This window comes from Mandrillus leucophaeus, unplaced genomic scaffold (assembly GCF_000951045.1).
Source record: "Mandrillus leucophaeus isolate KB7577 unplaced genomic scaffold, Mleu.le_1.0 Scaffold272, whole genome shotgun sequence".
NCBI lineage: Eukaryota > Metazoa > Chordata > Mammalia > Primates > Cercopithecidae > Mandrillus > Mandrillus leucophaeus.
Window position 1 is genome coordinate 1,215,111 of NW_012102832.1, and position 21,877 is coordinate 1,236,987.

Sequence of the window (21,877 nt, forward strand, 5' to 3'; positions counted from 1 at the left end):
TCGGATTTCAGCTTGGAGGAGGCAGTTCAGGCTGCCAGAATGGGACTAGCACTTCTGAATATCCCGAGGTCCTGTGACTTCCTTGGGAAGCTCTGCCGCGTCCCTATCCCACCACACCCCACCACAACAGGCGGCTGGAGTAGCGGGACCACCCGGGTCTGCGGCCCAAATCCTTTCTCGCTAAGCGGAAGGGAGGGGTGTTCGGGGGTGGGGTGGGACGGGAAGAGGGGCTTGGGTGGGATTGTGGGATAAGATCGCCCTGGTGACGCGGAGCGGATCTGGACCTGAGCCTAACAAAGGCGGTGTAAATAAAGGTGTCATAAAGGACGGGGCGGGGCGCGCGGTTGTCAGGGGCGCAAGCGTCTCAGGGGCTGCCAGAATGGCTCCCGCTAAGTGCGCGGCGCCAGAGCATGTCATGTTCCAGCTGCACCTCTGGGTCCCACGGCCCCTCCTTAGGTTGGCAACTACTATGGCTACTAGTTCAGGAGGCTCAGCCTCTGGAGTGGGTCCAGGACCCGCTCCAGCCGACTTCCGACCCTCTGGGGCCGACTGAGCCCTGGTTTTCCCGCTCCCCCAATCTCCCACCCGAATCTTCCCTTGCGCTTATCCCCGCCCCCCGCCCCCCGCCCCCACCGGCAGACCCGGGGGACTTTGATTACCTGGGGTCCTCTGCTTCCTCCCAGATGTCAGCTCCGCCTCAGGAATCGACTGAGACTTTGACCCAGACTTTGGTTCCATTCCTGGACACGGATTCAGCTGGAGAGCTGCCCCCGGGGCCAGAGCAGTTAGCGGCTGCACACCAGGATCTGCATGACTCCCAGAGGTGGTTCCAATGCTGAACTGGGATCAGAATCAGACCCTAGCTCGGCCTCTTCGCCTCAAAAGTAAGGTTCAAACTGCAGATCTAGCTCAGGCTGCAGATCATCAGGCAGATTAAATACTTTACTTCTTCCACCTCTAGATAGTCAGAATTCAGGCGGGACGCCGTGGGTTACACCTGTAATCCCAGCACTTTGGGAGGCCGAGGCGGGCGGATCACGTGATCAGGAGATCGAGACCATCCTGGATAACACGGTGAAACACCGTCTCTACTAAAGATACAGAAAATTAGCAGGGCGTGGTGGCACGCACCTGCACTTACTCAGGAGGCTGACGCAGGAGAATCGCTTGAACCGGGAGGTGGAGGTTGCAGTGAGCCGAGATCACGCCACCGCACTCCAGCCTGGGTGACAGAGCGAGACTGTCTCAAAAAATAAATAAATGAATAAATAAATAAATAAATAAATAAACTTAAAAATAAAATAAAATAAATAAGAATTCAAAAGCAACCAAGTTTACTGTTGCCCAAGAACCTGAAGAAAGATCTAGCTAAGCATTGGAAGCTTGCTAAGGTTGTTGTTGGAACTCCACATCTATTTGTATCAAAACTTCAGTGTCAGAAACAAACTTTGCAGGATGAGTATTTAGATTCAAGTATGGATATACTGTATCCGGGCAGCCTGCCTCCAGAACTCCGGGTGAACTCAGATGAGCCTCCAGGGCCCCCTGAGCGAGTCAGTCTTTCTCAACTCCATCTAGAGCCCGAAACTCAAAATCCAGAGACCCTTGAAGGGATCCAGCCCTCTTCACTCCAGGAAGAAGCCCCAGAGCAGCTTCCACAGCTCCCTGAGGAGGGAGAACCTTCCTCAACCCAGCAGGAGGCCCCAGCTCTGCCTTGAGGGGGTCCACTCTTCTTCAACAGAGCAGGAGGCCCCAGCACAGCAGTGACCTGCCTCTGAAGAGATGGTAGCTCTGCCATTGATACATCATGAGGTAAATGTTCCATTGAAACGTTGGAGTGAAGCTCAGCACTCACACTTGCCCAGTGTCACAGTCAAACCTGTGGGTGTGGAGCTTGTGGTAACTCCAGAGCCAGGTAAGGAACTTACATCAAGCCAGGAACAGGCCACTGCTCAGCCTCCAGAGCACACCAAGGAGATGGACTCTTCCTCAACACAATTAGAGGCTCCAGCTCGGACACCAGAGTGCCCTAAGGAGAGGAAACCCTCTGCAACCCAGCAAGGGACCCCAGCTGAGCCTCCAGATCCTCCTGTGGAGGCTGAACTTTCCCCCAGTGAGCAAGCAGGAGCAGCCAGCTCAGCCTTCTGGGTTTCTTGTGGGGGCTGGGGGGTTGAACCTTCTGAGACCCAGCAGGAGGCCCCCGCTCATCCTCCAGAGTCCTCTACAGAGAGTGCAGCTCAAACTCCACCAAATCATGAGGTGACAGTTCACCCTCCAGGTGAGGATCAAGCTCATTCTAACTTGCCCAGCATTACAGCGTTACAGTGAAACCTGCAGATGTGGAGATCATAACTTCAGAGCCTATCAAGGAGGCAGAATCTTCTCCATCCCAGCAGGAGATCCCAACCCAGCCTCCAGAGGAGGTGGAACCTTCTGCAACCAAGAAGGAGGCCCCAACTGAGCCTCCAGGTCCTCCTATGGAGTGTGCACCTTCCCCCAGTGAGCAGGAAGAGCCAGCTGAGCCTTCTGAGTTTCCCGGGAGGTTGAACATTCTGAGGCCCAGCAAGAGGCTCCAACTCAGCTTCCAGAGTCCTCTATGGAGAGTGGAGCTCAAACTCCACCGAATCATGAGGTGACAATTCACCCTCCAGGTGAAGATCAAGCTCCTTTTAACTTGTCCAGTGTTACAGTTAAACTTGTGGATGTGGAGATTACCATAACTTCAGAGCCTACCAAGGAGACTGAATCTTCCAAAGCCCAGCAGGAGGCCCCAGCTCAGCCTCCAGAGGAGTGGAACCTTCTGTAAGCCAGGAGGAGGCCCCAACTGAGCCTCTGGATCCTCCTGTGGAGCCTGAACTTTCCCCCAGTAAGCAGAAGCAGCCAGCTCAGCCTTCTATGTCTTCTGGGAAGGCTGAATCTTCTCCAGCCCAGCAGGAGGCCCCAGCTCAGCCTCCAGCACATCATGAAGTGACAATTTCACCTCCAGGTCACCACCAAGCTCAGCATTCAGATTTGCCCAATGTCACTATTAGGCCTCCAGACATGCAGCTCACCATAGCAACAGAGCTTACTGCAGAGGTAGGAACTTCTCCAATCCATCAGGAGGCTACAGCTCAGCTCTCAGGGCCAGGTAATGATGTAGAACCTTCTGCACCACCCAGCATGGGGGCCCACCTCTGCCTCTAGAGTCATCAGAAGACACTGGACCTTTAGCAGGTCAACGGGAGACTTCAGTTCAATCTCCAGAACCTGTTAATAATGAGAACCCCTCTCCAACCCAGCAGGAGGCTGCAGCTGAGCATCCAGAGACCCCTGAGGAGGCTGAGTCTTCTCCAGCCCAGCGAGAACCCAACCTCAGACTCCAGATCCCCCAAAGGAAGTAGAACCTTCTCCAGTCCAGCAAGAGTTCCCAGCTGAGCCACCAGAGCCCCCTAAGGGTTGAACCATCTGCAACCCAGCAAGAAGCCTCAGGTCATCCTCCAAAGTCCACCGAAGAGGTCAGTCCTCCACCGCAGTGGGAGATACCAGCTCAGCCATCAGAGCCACCTGAGAAGGTCGAACCATCTCCAGTCCTACAGCAGACCCCAATTCAGCTTTTAGAGCCACCTAAAGAGGCAGAATCCTCTCCAGTCCAGCAGGCAGGCCCTGCTCAGTCCTCAGAGGCACCTGTGGTGGTAGAACCCTCTCAGACCCAGCAGATGGCCCCATCTTCACCTCCAGAGCTCCCTCAGGAGGTGGAACCATCTCTTAACTCAGCAGGGGGTTCCAGCTCAGACTCCAGAGCCCTCTATGGAGGTAGAACTTTCAAGCCAGCAGCTGGTCCCAGCTCAGCATCCAGAGCCACCTCAGGAGGTTGCAGCTCAACCTCCAATGCCTGAGATGACAGTTGCAATAGCAGGCCAGGACCAAGCCCAGTATCCAGTATCACCCAGTGTCACATTTCAACCTTTAGAGCTGGGGCTTACCGTCACTCCGGAATCCACTATGGAGGGTGAGCATTCTACAACCCTGAGGAAGACTACTGCTCCTCCAAAACACCCTGAGGTGATGCTTCCACCTCCAGACCAGGTTCAGGCTCAGCACACAAACCTAACAGGTCATAGTTCAACCTTTGCACCTGGAACTTACCACAACTCCACAACTATGTTTTTTTTTCTCCAACCATGGAGAACTCAACTCAGCTTCCAGAGCCACCTACAGAGGTTGCAGCTCAACCTCAAGCTCATTATGAGGTAACACCAGGTCAGGATCAAGCTCAGCATTCAACACTGCCCAGTGTCACAGTTTAGCCTTTGGGCCTGGGGCTTACCATCACTCCAGAATCCACGACAGAGGTTGAACTTTCTCCAACCACGCAGGAGACCCCAACTCAGCCTAGGTTGTACCCCAACCTCCAGTATATTAAGAGGTAACAGTTCCAACGCCAGATCAGGATCAAGCTCAGCATCCAATGTCAACCAGCATTGCAGCTCAACTTTTGGACCTGGGACTTACTATCACTCCAGAACCCACTACGGAGGTTGAACATTCTACACCCCTGAAGAAGACTCTAGTTTCTCCAAAGCACCCTAACGTGACACTTCCACATCCAGACCAGGTTCAGACTCACCATTCAAACCTGACTCAAGCCACAGTTCAACCTTTGGATCTGGAACTTACCTTAACTCCAGAATCCACTATGGAGGTTGAACCTTCTCCAACCATGCAGAAGACCCTAACTTGGTCTCCAGAGCTACATAAGGAGGTTGTAGCTCAACCTCCTGTATATTTTGAGATGTCCGTGCCAACACCAGGCCAGGATCAAGCTCAGCATCCAACATCACCCAGCGTCACAGTTCAACCTTTGGATCTGGGGCTTACCATCACTCCAGAATCTATTACAGAGGTTGAAACTTCTACAGCCCTGATGACTACAGCTCCTCCTCCAGAGCACCTTGAGGTGACACTTCCACCTCCAGACAAGGGTCAGGCTCAGCATTCAAACCTGACTCAAGTCACAGTTCAACCTCTGGACCTGGAGCTTACCATAACTACAGAACCTACTATAGAGGTTAAACCATCTCCAACCATGGAGGAGACCTCAACTCAGCCTCCAGACCTGGGACTTGCCATCACTCCAGAACCCACTACAGAGATTGGACATTCTACAGCCCTGGAGAAGACTACAGCTCCTTGTCCAGACCAGGTTCAGACTCTGCATTGAAAACTGACTGAAGTCACAGGTCCACCTACTGAACTAGAATCTACTCAGGATTCATTGATGCGGTCTGAAAGTTACCCCCAAAATAAGGCTTTAACTGCACCAGAGGAACAGAAGGCCTCCACAAGCACCAACATATGTGAGCTCTGTACCTGTGGAGATGAGATGCTGTCATGTACTGATCTCAGCCCGAAGCAGAGGCTCCGCTGAGTGCCTGTGCCAGAGCCCAACACCTACAATGGCACCTTCACCATCTTGTAAGAATCACCTTTCCTCCATTGTCCTCTGTGTCCTGCCTCACACGGCAGCCTCTTCCTGGAGGCCTTCCTGGGCCTTCTTTATCTCCCCAAGCTATGCTGACAACTAACTTTCTGCTTTCACCTCTGCCTGTAATCTCTTCCTTCTCCTCATTATCCTTTACAATTAGGCCCCTTCTGCAGTCTTTTACTTGTGATTGCTCTTACTTGTTTTCTTATCCATTTTCATTTAGCCCTATCACGTCATTGCTTAACCGCTGCTCTCCTCCCATTTTCACTTCACCCTCTTCACAGCAGCCTGTCCCTCTCCCCATCTTAGTGATGATGTTCTAAATGGTTAAGAGTTGATTCTGGAGCCAGGCTGCCTGGGTCTGAACCCAGGGCTGTCATTTATTAGCTTGGTGACCCTGAGCAAGTTATTCTGCTCTGTAACTCAATTTCCTTATCTTTAAACTGGGGATTATGCTAGTCACCATTTCATAAGATTGTTGTGAAATTTAGGTGAGTGAATATATGAAACACTTCATCAGTGCCTAGCATATGTAGGAGTGTTGGCTGTTAACATGATTACTCAGTCCTTTAGCTATGGCCAGAACTCATCTTTGTCACTGGCTTTCTATATGTAGCACTCATTTTGTGTCCAATCCAGAGCCAAGTATGCTACTGTCCCTAGAACATGAAAATGATAGGAGGGAAGAAAGAGAATAGGCATAAAAAAGGAGGTGTATATAATTAGGTACTAAAAGATAATGCAGACCATCGGTGCTAGAATTCACCAGAAACTGAGATCTTGAGATTTGGAGGTCAGAGAAATCTGGATAAGCTAAAACTTTACTTGGGGCTTAAAAAGTAGCTATAATTTGTTAAATAAGGAAAAAAATGGGAGTACAGTCTAGGCAAAGGCATGGCTACAGATATGGTGAGAATTTAGTAAACCAATCTGGCTGCAAAGAATCAGGTGAGGGAGCAATGAAGAAACAATTATGTAAAACTTCGATTAGCAGGTATGGGAGTTTAAAAGTTACACAATGACATATGGAAAGCCATTGAAAATTTCCAACCAAAAGAGATTAGATGATTAAAACAGGAAGATTATCTTATTTTTTGCATAATGTTCAAGTATAGACATGCAGATGATTATTTTAGAATCCGTATGTAGAGTGCCCTAGAGGGGAAAGCTTAATTCAGGGAGACAAAATAGAAAGGTCTAGCAAAATCTAGGGGTAAAGTGTGAAGGGGCTAAATCAGATTGGTTGTGATAGGAGTGGAAAGAAAAGGCCTAGGATGTTTCAACAGAGGGCACCGGGCCAAAGCTTTGGTGTTACCCAGCATAGGGTTTCTTTCTTCTTATTTGTTGATAATGATAAGTTTTTGCCCAGTTTTCTGTTGAAGTATTTACCATTTTTGATTTGTAGAAGGAGTTAGTTTAGACACATAAGGGCTTTTGGATAAAATACTTACATTCAAAGTAATTAACTGGCATCTGTCTAAGAGATGGGATGGATAGGAAGCTAAGCTTTCGGGAGATGCCTCTTTTGTGCCAGTGGCCCCACATTATTTCTTGGTTAATTGTGCAAACTGGGAAGCTGACAGCGCTGGAAATTAGAAAGCAGGTGTTATTCTCTGTTTCTGAATATCCCCCACAAGGTTGCCATGATTCTTTTACTTATCCTGTTCATTCTTTTCCTACCTATTCAAGGATATGAACTGTATTTCTTCACAGAAATGTCCAAGGAAACTATATATCTTACATTGGTGAAGATGTATGAAAAGCATACAGTTGGACTGAGAAACTGTGAGTATATTCTCTCCAAATATGACAAAAAAAACTAACTGCATTGTAAGATCCTTCCTGGTATAGAATTTTGAGGTCAGTACCTCTGAGAAAACATGTTTCCCCTCCATACCCCAAATCAACCTCTGTTGATTGCAATCCTGTGGTTATTTTAAAATTAAATTTGGTAGGCTCTCTTTAAAATAAGAGTCAATTTAAATTTATTTTTTATCATACAAATAATACTTTGTTTTTTATATATATATATATATGTATTTTTTTTTTTTTTTTGGAGACGGGATCTTACTCTGTTCCCCAGGCTGGAGTGCAGTGGTGCAATCATGACTCACTGCAGCCTCCACCTCCCAGGCTCAAGTGATCCTCCCATCTCAGCTTCCCAAGTAGCTGGGACCACAGGTACATGCAACCATGCCCACCTAATTTTTTATTTTTTGTAGAGACAGGGTCTCCCTATATTGCTTAGGCTGGTCTCAAACTCCTGGGCTCAAGTGATCCTCCCACCTTGGCCTCCCAAAGTGCTGGGATTATAGGCATTTTGTAATCCCAGCCCCCAGCCCCATCCCTAGCCCATGATTACATTCTTAATGTATAAAAATGAAATAACAGCTATAACAAAAACCCTCCTTGTGTCCTACTCCCTCATCCCTGAGGTAACACTCTGTGTTTAGTATATAACCTTCCAGACTTTTCCCCATTTGCCTACATACATATTTACATAAAGTAAAATAGATTTGTTGTGTGGCTTTAAAAATCTTTTTTCTTCACATAAATGGTAACGTCTTGTAACTTGATTCTTTCACTTCATGATATGTCTTAGATTTCTTTCCTTCCCAGTACTTAGAGGGTTACCACATTCATTTTAAACTCCTGCATAATACTCCATAGTATGGATGTATCATAGTTTATTTAATAGTTCCCCCATTGACGGATGTTTAGATTATGTCTAGTTTTCTTGTTACATGCATTGCTGCAATGAAATCCATGCTTCTTTGTGAACATGGGCAAGTATTTCTGTAGAATACATATCTAGAAATGGAATTGTTGGGGTGAAGCCTATGTAGATATGAAATTTTAATTGCTGTCGAAAATGTTGTGCCAACTTACACTATGGTCAACAGAGTATGACAGCATTCATTTCCCCACACTTTTCACCGCTGGGTATTCTACAACTTTTTGTTGATGTTATGAGGGAATAAAAGGTATCCCATCTAAATTTGAATTTTTGTGATTACTTATGAATTTAATTAAATATCTCTATATGTTTATTGAACATTTGTGTTTCTTCTCTGAGTTTTCTGTCCTCTGTCCATGATCTTGTTGAATTTTTAAAATCATTTTCTTATTGATTTATAGAAGGAATTAGACACATATATGATTTTGGAAAAAATGCTTACATTCAAAGTAACTGGCTTTTTTTTTTTTTTTTAAATTGAGACAGTCTTGCTCTGTCACCCCAGGCTGGAGTGCAATGGCGCCATCTCGGCTCACTGCAACTGCCACTGCCCGGGTTCAAGCGATTCTCATGCCTCAGCCTGCAGAGTAGGTGGGACTACAGTGTGCACCACCATGCCTGGCTAATTTTTTTGTATTTTTAGTAGAGACGGGATTTCGCCTTGTTGGCCAGGTTGGTCTCGAACTCGTGACTTCAGGTGATCTGCCCTGGGATTATAGGTGTGAGCCACCACCCCCGGCTAGTAACTGGCATTTTTCACAACAGTTTATGTGTCACATCATTAGTTCAACTTATATAGACAAACTATACATGAGTTCTAAATTAAAAATAAAACACATGACAATCATAGTCATCTAAGAAGAGGAGTTATGACCACTTTAAAATAGTTTCCCTCACCCTTAGTTTGATATCTTATTGATAAGAAAAAAAAAATGCTGGAACTAGACAATCCTGTTTCCTAGCTCTAAAGGAGAAATGGGATTCTGGGGCTTGTGTTCCAGATGGAGTCTTCTGATAATAGGAAGGTGTGGGAGATGGCTAGTAAGGGAGTGTACACTCTTCCTCCAGGGCTGCAGGACCCTGCCCCCTTTCTAACACCAATTGCTCCTGCCTGGAGGAAGACACCTTTGCTGCCTGGCCCAAGGAAGGATATGTGGTTGATGTACCTCTGGCTTCTCCACTCCACAGTCCCAACCAATAACTTGTAGGTAGTTCCTGGGTATTTCTGACAGGGGATCATTTGTAGAGCTGCTTCCACATTTTGAGTTAAGATTGTGGATTTTTAAATTATTTCTGTTCTATAATTTTTAGAGATTTGCTAGAGGTTGGATGGTTACAGACTTGGCATGTTCTCAATCTGCCACAACTTTTTAGGAAAACAATTTTGTACCCTTATCATATCCTAGAGAAACCCAGGAAAAGTATTATCAGAATACAAGTATAAGAATGTTCAAAGCAGCATTCTTTGTAATAACTAAAAACTAGAAAAATCTCAGTATCTGTCCACAGTGGATGAATCAATACTTTGCAGTATAATCATACAATGGAATACTCTATTATTCTATTATATAATAATAGAAGCATATTAATACTTTATATAATAATAGAAGCATATTAATACTTTATATAATAATAGAAGTATTATTAATACTTATTAAAAGTATTATGTGTGTGTATACTGAATAGAAGTATTATTAATACTTCTGTTATTGATTAGAAACATAATGCAAGTCACATACATAATCTTAACTTTTCCGGTAGTCACTTAAAAAATAAAACTAAAAAAGAAACAGGTGAAACATGTGAATATATTATATCCAAAATATTATCATTCCAACATGCAGTCATTATATATGTTATTAATGAGATATTTTATTTTCATACTAAGTCTTCGAAATATCCAAAGTGGTATCGTTTCTACATGTTGTTAGTATAAAAATTAATTGGGGAGTTTACATTCTTTTTTCCATACTAACTCTTTGAAGTCTAAATTTGGTTGCTAAATTCTTATCACAAAAACTTAATCTGTTCTGCTGAGCAGTCTAGGGAGAAAAGTAAATAATAATAATAAAAATACTTAACCTGGCTGGATGTTAGGTAGCTCATGCCTGTAATCCCAGCATTTTGGGAGGCATAGGCAGGAGGATCACTTGAACCCAGTAGTTCAAGACTAGCCTGGCAACACAGTGAAACCACGTCTCTACAAAAAATTAAAAATATTAGTGAGGCATGACGGTGTGTGCTTATAGTCCCAGCTACTAGGCAGGCTGAGGTGGGAGGATCACTTGAGCCTGGGAGGTCGAGGCTGCAGTACGCTGTGATTGTGCTACTGCTCTCTAGGCTGGGCAACAGAGTGAAACCTTGTCTCAAAACAAAGAGACAGACAAACAAAACACCTTAATCTATATTTAGATTTTGTAAAATTTGCAGTTGAAAAAGTAGCATCACATATCCAATAAATTTTCTAATGACTGCATTGAGTATCAGCTTTTAAATTTAAAAATAATTAAAATGAGTAAATTAAAGATTCAGTTCCTCAGTCACTAACAGTAGCCAAATATAGCTAGTAACTACCTTATTGAAAGCACAACACAGGTCTTGGAATGAATCAACCTCAGCAACATACATCTTAAATGTACAAACAGATTATTGAGTGAAAGAAGTAATACAGAAAATAATATGTGTAATATGATTTCTTTTATATAATGTTCAGGGAGGCAAAGCTAAAATATGTTGTTTATGACTGACATATAATAGGTAAAACAACATTTTATTTTATTTTATTTATTTTTGAGACAGGGTTTGCAGTGGTGCAAACGCAGCTCACTGCAGCCTGGACCTCCCATGCTCAAGCAATCTTCCCATCTGAGCCTCTCCAGTAGCTGGGACTACAGGTGTGCGCCAACATGCCCAGCTAATTTTAAAATTTGTCTAGAGATGAGGTCCTGCTGTATTACTCAGACTGGTCTCGAACTTCTGGGCTCAAGCAATCCTCCTACTTTGGCTTCCCAAAGCGCTGAGATTACAAGTGTGAGCCACCGTGCCCAGCCAGAACTACATTTTATTTTACTTTACCAGTTTATTTTATTTTATTTTATTTTTTGAGACAGAGTTTTGTTCTTGTCGCCCAGGCTGGAGGACAGTGGCGCGAACTCGGCTCACGGTAACCTCTGCCTCCTGGGTTCAAGTGATTCTCCCACCTCAGCCTCCCAAGTAGCCGGAATTACGGGCACCCACCACCATGTCCAATCAATTTTCGTATTTTTAGTAGAGATGGGGTTTCACCGTGTTGACCAAGCTGGTCTCGAACTCCTGACCTCAGGTGATTCACCCGCCTCAGCCTCCCAAAGTGCTGGGATTACAGGCGTGAGCCACTGTGCCAGGCCGGAGCTACATTTTAAAAACAAGAAAATTATTACAAAGGTCAGGATAGTGGATAGCTATAAGGGTTAGAGAGGAGGCTGTGATTGGAAAGGACCTGGGGCTTCTGGGATGCTAGCAATGATCTTTCGTAACGATGGTATATGGGTATCTGCTTTATAATTATTAAACTGAATATTTGGCCAGGTGCAATGGCTCACATCTGTAATTGCAACACTTGGGAGGCTGAGACAGGGGAATCACTTGAGCCCAGGAGTTTGAGATCAGTCTGGACAACAGAGTGAGACCCTGTCTCAGAAATTAAAATAAAATAAAATAAAATAAAATAAAATAAAATATAAGCAACATTTATGTTATGTGTGCTTTATGCACATTGTAGTTCTCAAATATTTTTAATGGGAGAAAAAAGTCGAATGACTTCACTTGCAGCCCTGACATGGTTCCATGTGGGGCTTTTATAACAAGGTTTGGGAAAAGAGAGGAGGAAACGGAAGTTCTGCTGATACTGGTGCCACCAGAGTTGGATTCGAACAGGAACTTTGTGATCTAGAGAGGAGGCATTAAATAGATAATTTGGTGGGAAGAGTGGGTAGGGGTGTGCTTTTGTGTGTGTGTGTGTGTGTGTGTGTGTGTGTGGGTGGTGGTGGTGGTGGAGAGAGATGGACACAAAAAGGAAAATGTAAGAAAAGGTTTGAATGAAAGCAGAGCAGATACCACCATCTTGAAATTACCATCACCCAGCTTTCCTCCACATGTAGGAGTTAATCCTGTGTAGCAAATAGTTGTAGTTTGCATTTTGATCTAGAAAATAATTTTTCATTTTCCAGAATTCTCAATGAAAATTATTTGACTGAATTACATAAGGATTCATTTGAAGGCCTGCTATCCCTCCAGTATTTGTAAGTTAGTTAGTTAATCATGTTTATTAGTTTTTAGTCATATTATCTGTAAAACGAATAAGGGGTTCAAATTAGATAATCTCTAAGATTTCTTTCAGCAATACAATTCTGCAATTCTGTAAGTTTGTATAGGGTCTCAGGCAATCTCTAGCATTAATATCTTCTATGCATTTTCAGGTTTTTAGCCATATAGACAGAATACAGACAGAAAAAAATTTCACATGGTAATAAGATATGAGCAGTGATTGATACCCATATGAACCTTGTTTTATAAAAAGTGTTCACATATCATCTTTTTATATTCAGTCTACAACCAATAGATCAAATCTAATCTACAGTCTGTTTTTAAATAGCCCATCAAGTTAAGAATGGTTTTTACACTTTTAAAGGACTGGGAAAGAAAAAGAAAAGAAACAAAGAGAAATACGCAACAGAGACCACATGTGGCCCACAAAGCCTAAAATATTTACCATCTGACCTTCACAAAAAAGATTTAGGGCCGGGCACGGTGACTCACGCCTGTAATTTCAGCACTTTGGGAGGTTGAGGCGGGAGGATCACCTGAGGTCAGGAGTTCGAGACCAGCCTGGCCAACGTGGTGAAACCCTGTCTCTGCTAAAAGTATAAAAATTAGCCAGGCATGGTGGCCGGTGCCTGTAATTCTAGCTACTCGGGAGGCTGAGGCAGGAGAATCACTTGAACCCAGGAAGCAGAGGTTACAGGATCATGCCACTATACTCCAGCCTAGGCAACAGAGCAAGACTCTGTCAAAAAAAAAAAAAAAAAAAAAAAAAAAATTGAAAAAGTTGCTTTAGTAGAATGAAAGGAATTAAAGTTAACTTCAGATTGTTGCCTGAAGGAGAAGAAAATATAGACCACCTACATTAATTTGAATATCATTAATCCAGAATTTTTTGATAATTTAATCTAAATTAAATTAATATTTAAATATTAAATAATAAGCAGCTGAATTATATAAATAATATTATCAAGAATATTAAGCTACCAAAAGAATAGCCTGGTATTCAGGATTTCATTTCAGGAATTGTTATGTTAAAACAGATGTTTAAAATGATGGTTAAGTGGTATAGCTAGAGTGTTTATAGCAAGTAAGCATATCAGAAATGCCCCTAACTCTTCACTAATTACAAAATAAACTATGTCCTCAGCCGTGTTACCAAGGAAGGGATGCCTGCATGGTATTTCTGTCTGTTTAGAGATAAGAAGATACTATGTTCATTGCTATGAAAGCTTGATTTTTATCCTTTGTCCATGGTTCAGAGGTGTGTATGTCATTAATCCTCATTAAGCTCATTAGTGATGCTTTTTTGCAAACAGATTCAAACGTAGGCTTAAGGAAAGTGGGTGTAAAGACCCTCAGGTAGATACCAAAGTGCTACAAAGGCCATGAAGTAATAAAACTACATTTCCTTTAAAATAGTCATTTTCCTTCTACTCACTGCCCCAGCTATTCATTTATTTTATAACTGTGAGTTCGATTTATTTCCATGTGTTGGTTTTAAACACGGTGGGCAATGCAGATGAACAAGACCTAGTCCATGCTTTCAAGAAGTTTATGCTCAGAAGAAATGGGATGAAAAATAACTACATTAAAAAGAAGAAATGGATGTGGGCTCTAGGAGGGATACATTGTTTCTGGAGCATAGAAGAGAGGAGATCGACTTGAATTTGGATCCAGGAAGATGTTATTAGAACAATGCCATTTGAATAGGACTTTGAAGGGCCGTTGCGTAACATCAGACAAACATCTTGGGGAAAAGATTCTAAACTTGCAAAAGGAAAATAGGAGAAGGGCAAAACACAGGAAAGTATTTGAGGAATGCCATGAGTACCTGTAGAGTACAAGGAGGTAGAGTAGAAAATGATACAGCCAGATCTTCTAGGGCTTTGAATGTCAAGCTAAGGAGCCATCATACGGACCAGTGTTATCACAGCAGTGCTGTGAGATAGAGCTGCATCACAATCACTGGGAGGGCGCATTAGAACTCAGTTCTGCACTCTACCCTCGAAGTTACTGATTCAGTTGGTCTAGAGTGGGACCAAAAATTTGCATCTTCAGAAATTTCCTAGGAGATGCTGGTCTTTGCAAGCCACTTCTGGAGAGTTTATCTCATGACTGTGTGCAGGATGGTTTAGGAAGGGAGAGACTAGAGATGGAGACATCAGTCAGACAACATTACACCTTCCAGGTAAAGAGGGAGGGACAAGCTGACAAGCTGGAATCAATGGAAATAAGAGTCAACTGGAGTTAAGAATGGGTGTTGACTACACCTGTTTTTATTTGAAAAATAAAAATCCAGTTCCATGTTGTTTTGTTGCCCTATCACTGTATAACTGAAGAAATTGCTTTCATGAAATAATAAAGCAATATATAACCAAAAAAGAATTTCTATTAATATGATAGAAATTAATTATATTAATATGGTTTGAATTAGTTCAAAGTTATGTATTAGTTAAAGGGGTAACTTCCTTTCAAATGATGTGAAAGGATGTCTTTTATTTCTTCTGACGTTGAACTGGCTTAGGAAAATAGACCTAAACTAGGAAGGTGAGACTATTTCTTTTAATATTAGAAACTATATATAAAGATAAAAACTTCGAGCTCACAATCTAGGATTTGATGAGACTACAAAAGGTCATCTCATCAAGTCTACTGCTCTCAGGAAAAATTAATTCCAAAGTCTATCAAGATCTATAGTTGTATATTTTATGTATTAAAACCATGAAGGTGAGACTCTAGGAGAGGTACTGGCAAGGTTAGAGGCTCTGGGAAGTTCAAATACAAGTCCAAACATATAGAGTTTAGACGAAAACTATGTATTTAATGTTACTGTAAACTCTTCCTATTTATTCCTACTAATTTGACATCTAATAACTAATCAAGGCAATATTTTCCTTTTACTTTTCCTAGAGATTTATCCTGCAATAAAATATAGCCTATTGAAAGACATATATATGAACCACTACCATTTTTGCACTTTATGTAAATTACAAATATAACTCGATTACATTTAGAACTTTAATAAAACTTAATGATAAACCCCTTTGCTATTCATTTTGAAATATGATTAAAATTTTTAAGTTACTAAAATTATATAGCAAATCCTCTTTGTCCCTAGGAAAGATTAGTGTAAGAATTACTACACAGATCATAGTGAATCATCAGAGAGCAGTGGTTCTCCACCAGTGTGATTTTGCACCCAGGTGACACTTGGCTATGTCTGGAGACAGTTTTGGTTGCCACAACTGTGGGTGTCCTCCTGGCATCTGGTAGGCAGAGGCCAGGAATGCTGCTAAATATCCTACAAGATACAGGACAAACCCCCATGGCAAAGAATTATATAGTCCAAGAGTCAATGGCCCTGAAGTTGTGAAATCCTGTCCTAGGGAAATAAAGCTCACTTAACGTAAGTATTTACTGAGCATTCGCTGTTTTGTATCTAATGCACCACAAGTGCAAGGTTAAAGTATAAATCATAAGCCAGTATCTTTCACTGTGAGATTTCTTTAGTACATAGAGAAAGTATTGAGGTTATGTTCCATCCTATGCAAATTAGAATCAATGCAAGCGATAAACGTTCTGAAAGAATATATATTTTTTCTTCCTTGGCTTGTGTCTTTTTTGGCAGGAATCTTGGTTGCAATTTACTCACAGAACTGAGGTTTGGAACATTTCAGGCCTGGCACGGGATGCAGTTTTTACACAAGTTGTAAGTGAGATGGAAGATGAATACATGTAAACAACTATTTACGTGTAAGAACCTCATACAATTATTGGTTAGCTGGGTATAAGCCCATTATGAACTCTGAAAAGTATGTCTTAAGATCCATTCGTTGGGCTGGGCGCAGTGGCTTACGCCTATAATCCCAGCACTTTGGGAGGCCGAGGCAGGCGGATTACCTGAGGTCGGGAGTTTGAGACCAGCCTGACCAACATGGAGAAACCCCGTCTCTACTAAAAATACAAAATTAGCCGGACGTGGTGGCACATGCCTGTAATCCCAGCTACTTGGGAGGCTGAGGCAGGAGAATCACTTGAACCTGGGAGGCGGAGGTTGCGGTGAGACGAGATTGTGCCATTGCACTCCAGCCTGGGCAACAAGAGCGAAACTCCGTCTCAGGAAAAAAAAAAAAAAAAAAAAAAGATCCATTCGTTTTTTCAAATGGGGAAGCTAAAGTACGAAGAGACCAAGAAACTTACATAGTTTATATATGACCTGCCCTGCTTTTCCTAGTTCTGACCTTTGGCATGGGCAAGAAAATGCATGAAACAAGTGACCCTATTGGCACAATGGTCTCAACACACCAAATGTATGCTGGGGGCTGGGCTCCTTCGTTTTGGGTCAAATCTTTCTAGTAAAAAAGGCTAATTTGCTTCAGGAAACATTCGCCATAGTGAGAAATGGGCCCATTGCATTTCTTTCCAAAGGCAAGTTGCCAAGGGAAGGTGCCAGTAATTTTGTGACTGATATGACACTGTTCTGTGGTGTTTATAAGTTGAAACAGTATATTTTATTGCATTACAAAAGTTTGTAAAACAAACAAAAAAAAAGGGCCTCAGCTGTGGTGGAATGACGATGAATTGAATAGAGCCTCAGCATCAGGGCTTTTCACTTGCACGGTCCTGGGAGGCCCTTGGGAATCTTTGTATTCATACTTTTCCATGTTTTTATTATTAATAGGTAAGGTTCAGGCTCCATAAAATCCTGAAATCACCCTTGGGTTCCAGTAATTACAACTTTGAATGAAGCCTCTATGTTATTGACAAATACTGACCAGCCGAGTCAGCAGTGTGGGTAGGGTCAGTCTATTTTGAATCTGAAACCCATCCCAAGGACATAGCAAGAGCTTATTAGCGGACTTAACTGGGGTCCACTGGCCCAGCACAGTAAAGCCAAACCATACTGAGGTTTTGCAGTGGGAGAAAGGAGCACATTTGTTTGCAGGGTGCCAAGCAAGGAGGACCAGGCAGTTAACAATCAAAGTCCCCCTCTGAATGGTAGCAATAATCATATCTTTCACAGAAGAAATCAAAAATGAAATGGTCTATGGAAAACCAGCAGTGGTTTATAATTCTAAATGTTAAGTATGTGCATATTTTTTTCCCTGACTTTAAAGTGCTTCTCCTTCATTCACCTACACAGGTCCAGACTGATGGCTTGTTTTAAAAAATTTTCTTACTCCATTAGTTCTAACAGTACAAGCTCCATTGTTTTAAAAACTGAATGACTCTGCAGTGTAGAAAGGCTATACCTTATTCAGATAGAGCACACTGACATGCTGGCTTGCCTGTGGCACGTCAATATCATGACAAGAATGTAAGCACTGAGAGAGAAGAAGAGGAAAATCCAAGCTTTATCCCTATTGAATTATTTATCCCACTATTAGAATATCAATCAGTGAAGTAGGTGTGGCCACACTGGGCAAACTGAACTTCAGTCACAAACATGCCTTGTTGCTTCCTTTAGATAGCGGTAGATGCACAAAAGTTTGCACAGGTGAGAGTATTGTCATCACGTTTTGGTATGTACTAGAATCCTGGCAGCAACTTCTCAGATTCAGAGAGGTGTAAACATTAAAGATGAAAAGAACAACTCGGGTCTGTCCTTTGGGGTGATTTAGGGTGGCTGTTTACATTTGCTAAAAAAAAAAAATACAAAAATTAACGTGGTGGTGCATGCCAGTTTTTTGGGAGGCTGAGGCATGAGAACTGCTTGAACCCAGGAGGCAGAGGTTGCAGTGAGTTGAGATTGTACACTGCACTCCAGCCTGGACGATACAGCAAGATTCTATCTTAAAAAAATAAAAAATGAACAAAATCAATTTCTGATTAAATATTTTAAAATTTATTTTAAAATGCAGTAAGTATGAAATTCAAAAGGAAAAAAATGCAGTTAAAAGTAGCCTACCTCTCATCTCTTAACGCTTAGACACCCATTTCTAAGAGTCAACTTCTACTACAAGCTTCTAATGTATTCTAGAGCTGCTCCATATGCTTTTTAGTTTGTTTTATTTTCATTTAGCTTTAAAAATTATGCAGTAGTCTTGACTTATTTTGATATGCATTTCTACAAATTTATTTATTTATTTTTTAATTTTTTTTTTTTTTTTGAGACGGAGTCTGGCTCTGTCGTCCAGTCTGGAGCGCAGTGGCCGGATCTCAGCTCACTGCAAACTCCGCCTCCCGGGTTTACGTCATTCTCCTGCCTCAGCCTCCCGAGTAGCTGGGACTACAGGCGCCCGCCACCTCGCCTGGCTAGTTTTTTGTATTTTTTAGTAGAGACGGGGTTTCACCGTGTTAGCCAGATGGTCTCGATCTCCTGACCTCGTGATCCGCCCGTTTCGGCCTCCCACAGTGCTGGGATTACAGGCTTGAGCCACCGCGCCAGGCCATTTATTTATTTTTGAGACAGAGTCTCACTCCGTCGCCCAGGTTGGAGTGCGGTGACGCCATCTTGGCTCACTGCAACCTCCACCTTGTAGGTTCAAGCGATTCTCCTGCCTCAGTCTCCTGAGTAGCTGGGATCACGGGCATGTTCTCCATGTTGGCCAGGCTTGTAGCGAACGCCTGGCCTCAAGTGATCTGTCTGCCTCAGCTTCCCAAAGCGCTGGGATTACAGGCGTGAGCCACCATGCCCGGCCTAGTTCTGTGAATTTTAACACATGTGTAGATTCTTGTAACTACCATCACAATCTGCCTACAGAACAGGATTTGAATTTAAGTGTTTGAAAAATATATTTTTTAGAGGGGAGTTATAGAAATATTTAGCCTGTTTCTGCCATTTTTCAACAAATTAAAGTACAATTAAGTTACAGTGAAATTCACCCATTTACAGGTACAGTTTATCAGCATCATAAGACAGGGTGAAAAAATAAAAGTACGGTTTGAGTATTGACAAAATGCATCATAGTGTAGCCATCATCACAATCAGTGTATAGCTCTGACAATAACTGACCTTTTTCTTCAGTTTTGCTTTTTTCAGAGTGTCCTATATATGGAAGCTTTTTGAGTATGGCTTTTTTTCACTTAGCATAATGAATTTAAGATTCATCTCTGTTATTACTTGTATGAATAATTTCTTTCTTTTTGGACCTGAGTAATATCTCACTGTATGAGGTATACCATAGTTTTTAAAGTCCATTTCCCAGTTGACAGACATTCCGATAGTTTCCAGTGTGCAAATAAAGTTGTTACAAAGATTCACAGACAGGTGTTTTTATGAATGTACGTTTTTCTTTTTTTCTTTTTTTTGAGACGGAGTCTTGCTCTGTCACCCAGGCTGGAGTGCAGTGGCACGACTTCGGCTCACTCCAAGCTCCGCCTCCCAGGTTTATGCCATTCTCCTGCCTCAGCCTCCTGAGTAGGTGGGACTACGGGCACCCGCCACCACACCCGGCTAATTTTTTTTGTATTTTTAGTAGAGGCGGGGTTTCACCGTGTGAGCCAGGATGGTCTGGAATTCCTGACCTCGTGACCCGCCCGCCTCGGCCTCCCAAAGTGCTGGGATTACAGGTGTGAGCCACTGGCCCCGCCCACGTTTTCTTTTTATTAGGTTAAATGCCTAAGGACAGTATTGCTGGGTTGTGTAGTAAGTGTATGTTTAACTGTTTTTTCTTTTTTTGGCTCCTGATTGCAACAACTGAAAGTATGCGTTTAACTTTATAGGAAATTTCCAAATTGTTTTCCGAAGTTGACTGTACTAATTTATGTTCCCACCAGCAATGGATGAAAGTTGCTTATCTGAAATTTTATCAGAGGAAGGCTCACGCCTGCAATTCCAGCACTTTGGGAGGCTGAGGTGGGTAGATGGTTTGTGCCCAGGAGTTCGAGACCAGCCTGGGCAATATGGCAAAACCCTGTCTCTACCAAAAATACAAAAATTAGCTTAGTATGGTGGTGTGCACCTCTAGTCCCAGCCACTCAGCAGCCTGAGGTGGGAGGATCACTTAAGCCCAGGAAGGTTGAGGCTGGAGTGAGCCATGAATGTGCCACTGCACTCCAGCCTGGGCAACAGAGAGAGACCCTGTCTCCAAACAAACAAATAAGAAATAAGTGGTATTATCAGTTTTTTTTAAAATGCCATTTCAATAGGCATGTGGTGGTAATACCTTGTGGTTCTAGTTTGTATTTCCTTAATGATTAATGATCGTGAATGTGTTTTCATGTGCTTACTTGCAACCTGTGTATCATTGATGAAATGTCTGTTTAAATCTTATGCCCACTTTAAAAATTTGGTTTTTTACCTCTCTTTTGAGAATTCTATATATTTTCTGGATACAAGTTTTTATTCAGGTATGGATTTGTTTCTTCATTCGTTTCTTATTTTTTTAAAAAAGGAATAAGCTTTGTAAATATTTTCTCCCATTTCAGCTTATCAATTTTTTATTCCACATATTGTGCTTTTGTGTTGTCTCTAAGAAAATATTTGTCTAGCCTGTGGTCACAAAGATTTTCTTCTGTATTTTTTCTTCTAGAATATATAATTTTCAGTTTTACATTTAGGTCTGCAGCACATTTTGAGTTAATTTTTTATTTTGATTTGAAGTATGGATTGAGGCTCTTTTTTTTTTTTTGGTTTGTTTTGCATGTGGACACCTAGTTCTAGTGTCATTTAATGAAAACACTATCATTTATCTGTTGAATTGTCTTTATACTTTTGTTGAATAGATGTGTGGGTCTTTTTTTGGACTAAAACTCTAAAACTATATTATTAATCCTTATTTGGATTGCATCTGACAGATCCCAAATGATTTGAAAAGTTAATTAGGTAACAAATTTAGAAATTTGTTAAGTGTCTTATTTGGAACCTGGTGCTTGCTGACAGTAGTTTGTAATCTGCAGAAGGGTTTTCTAAATAACTTTAAGCCTAAGATTAAAAGAACATTTTGCTAATGATTCATTATCTGTTTGGAAAAGCTTGTGCGAGTTTTCATGCAGCAGGGATGAGCTGAAATGGTTTTTCCTAGAAGGTGCCCATTTTCTTTGTTGTAGAATTACCTGGTAGTTCTCTAATAATCTGTGTTTGTGCTTTATATCATCTTTGATAGTGATACATTTTGGGGCAATTCTCTTTTTGTTTAAAACCATCACGTAGTTGTCCTAAGTTAAATACTCTAGGCCAGACAGTAATCCTGGAACTTTGAGAGACAGAGGCAGGAGGATCACTTGAGCCCAGGAGCTTGAGACCACCTGGGCAACATAGTGAAATCTCCTCTCTACAAAAATCAAAAACAGGTCAGGCACGGTGGCTCACGCCTGTAATCCCAGCACTCTGGGAGGCCAAGGTGGCAGGTCACCTGAGGTCAGGAGTTCAAGACCAGCCTGGCCAACATGGTGAAACTCTGTTTCTACTAAAAATGCAAAAAAAAAAA

At 42.3% G+C, this 21,877-nt stretch overlaps 1 pseudogene; it reads left to right on the plus strand.

The window, feature by feature from the left end:
* Positions 1 to 379: 379 nt before the first annotated feature.
* LOC105543003 overlaps positions 380 to 21,877 on the plus strand; it is a 46,118-nt pseudogene continuing 24,620 nt past the window's right edge.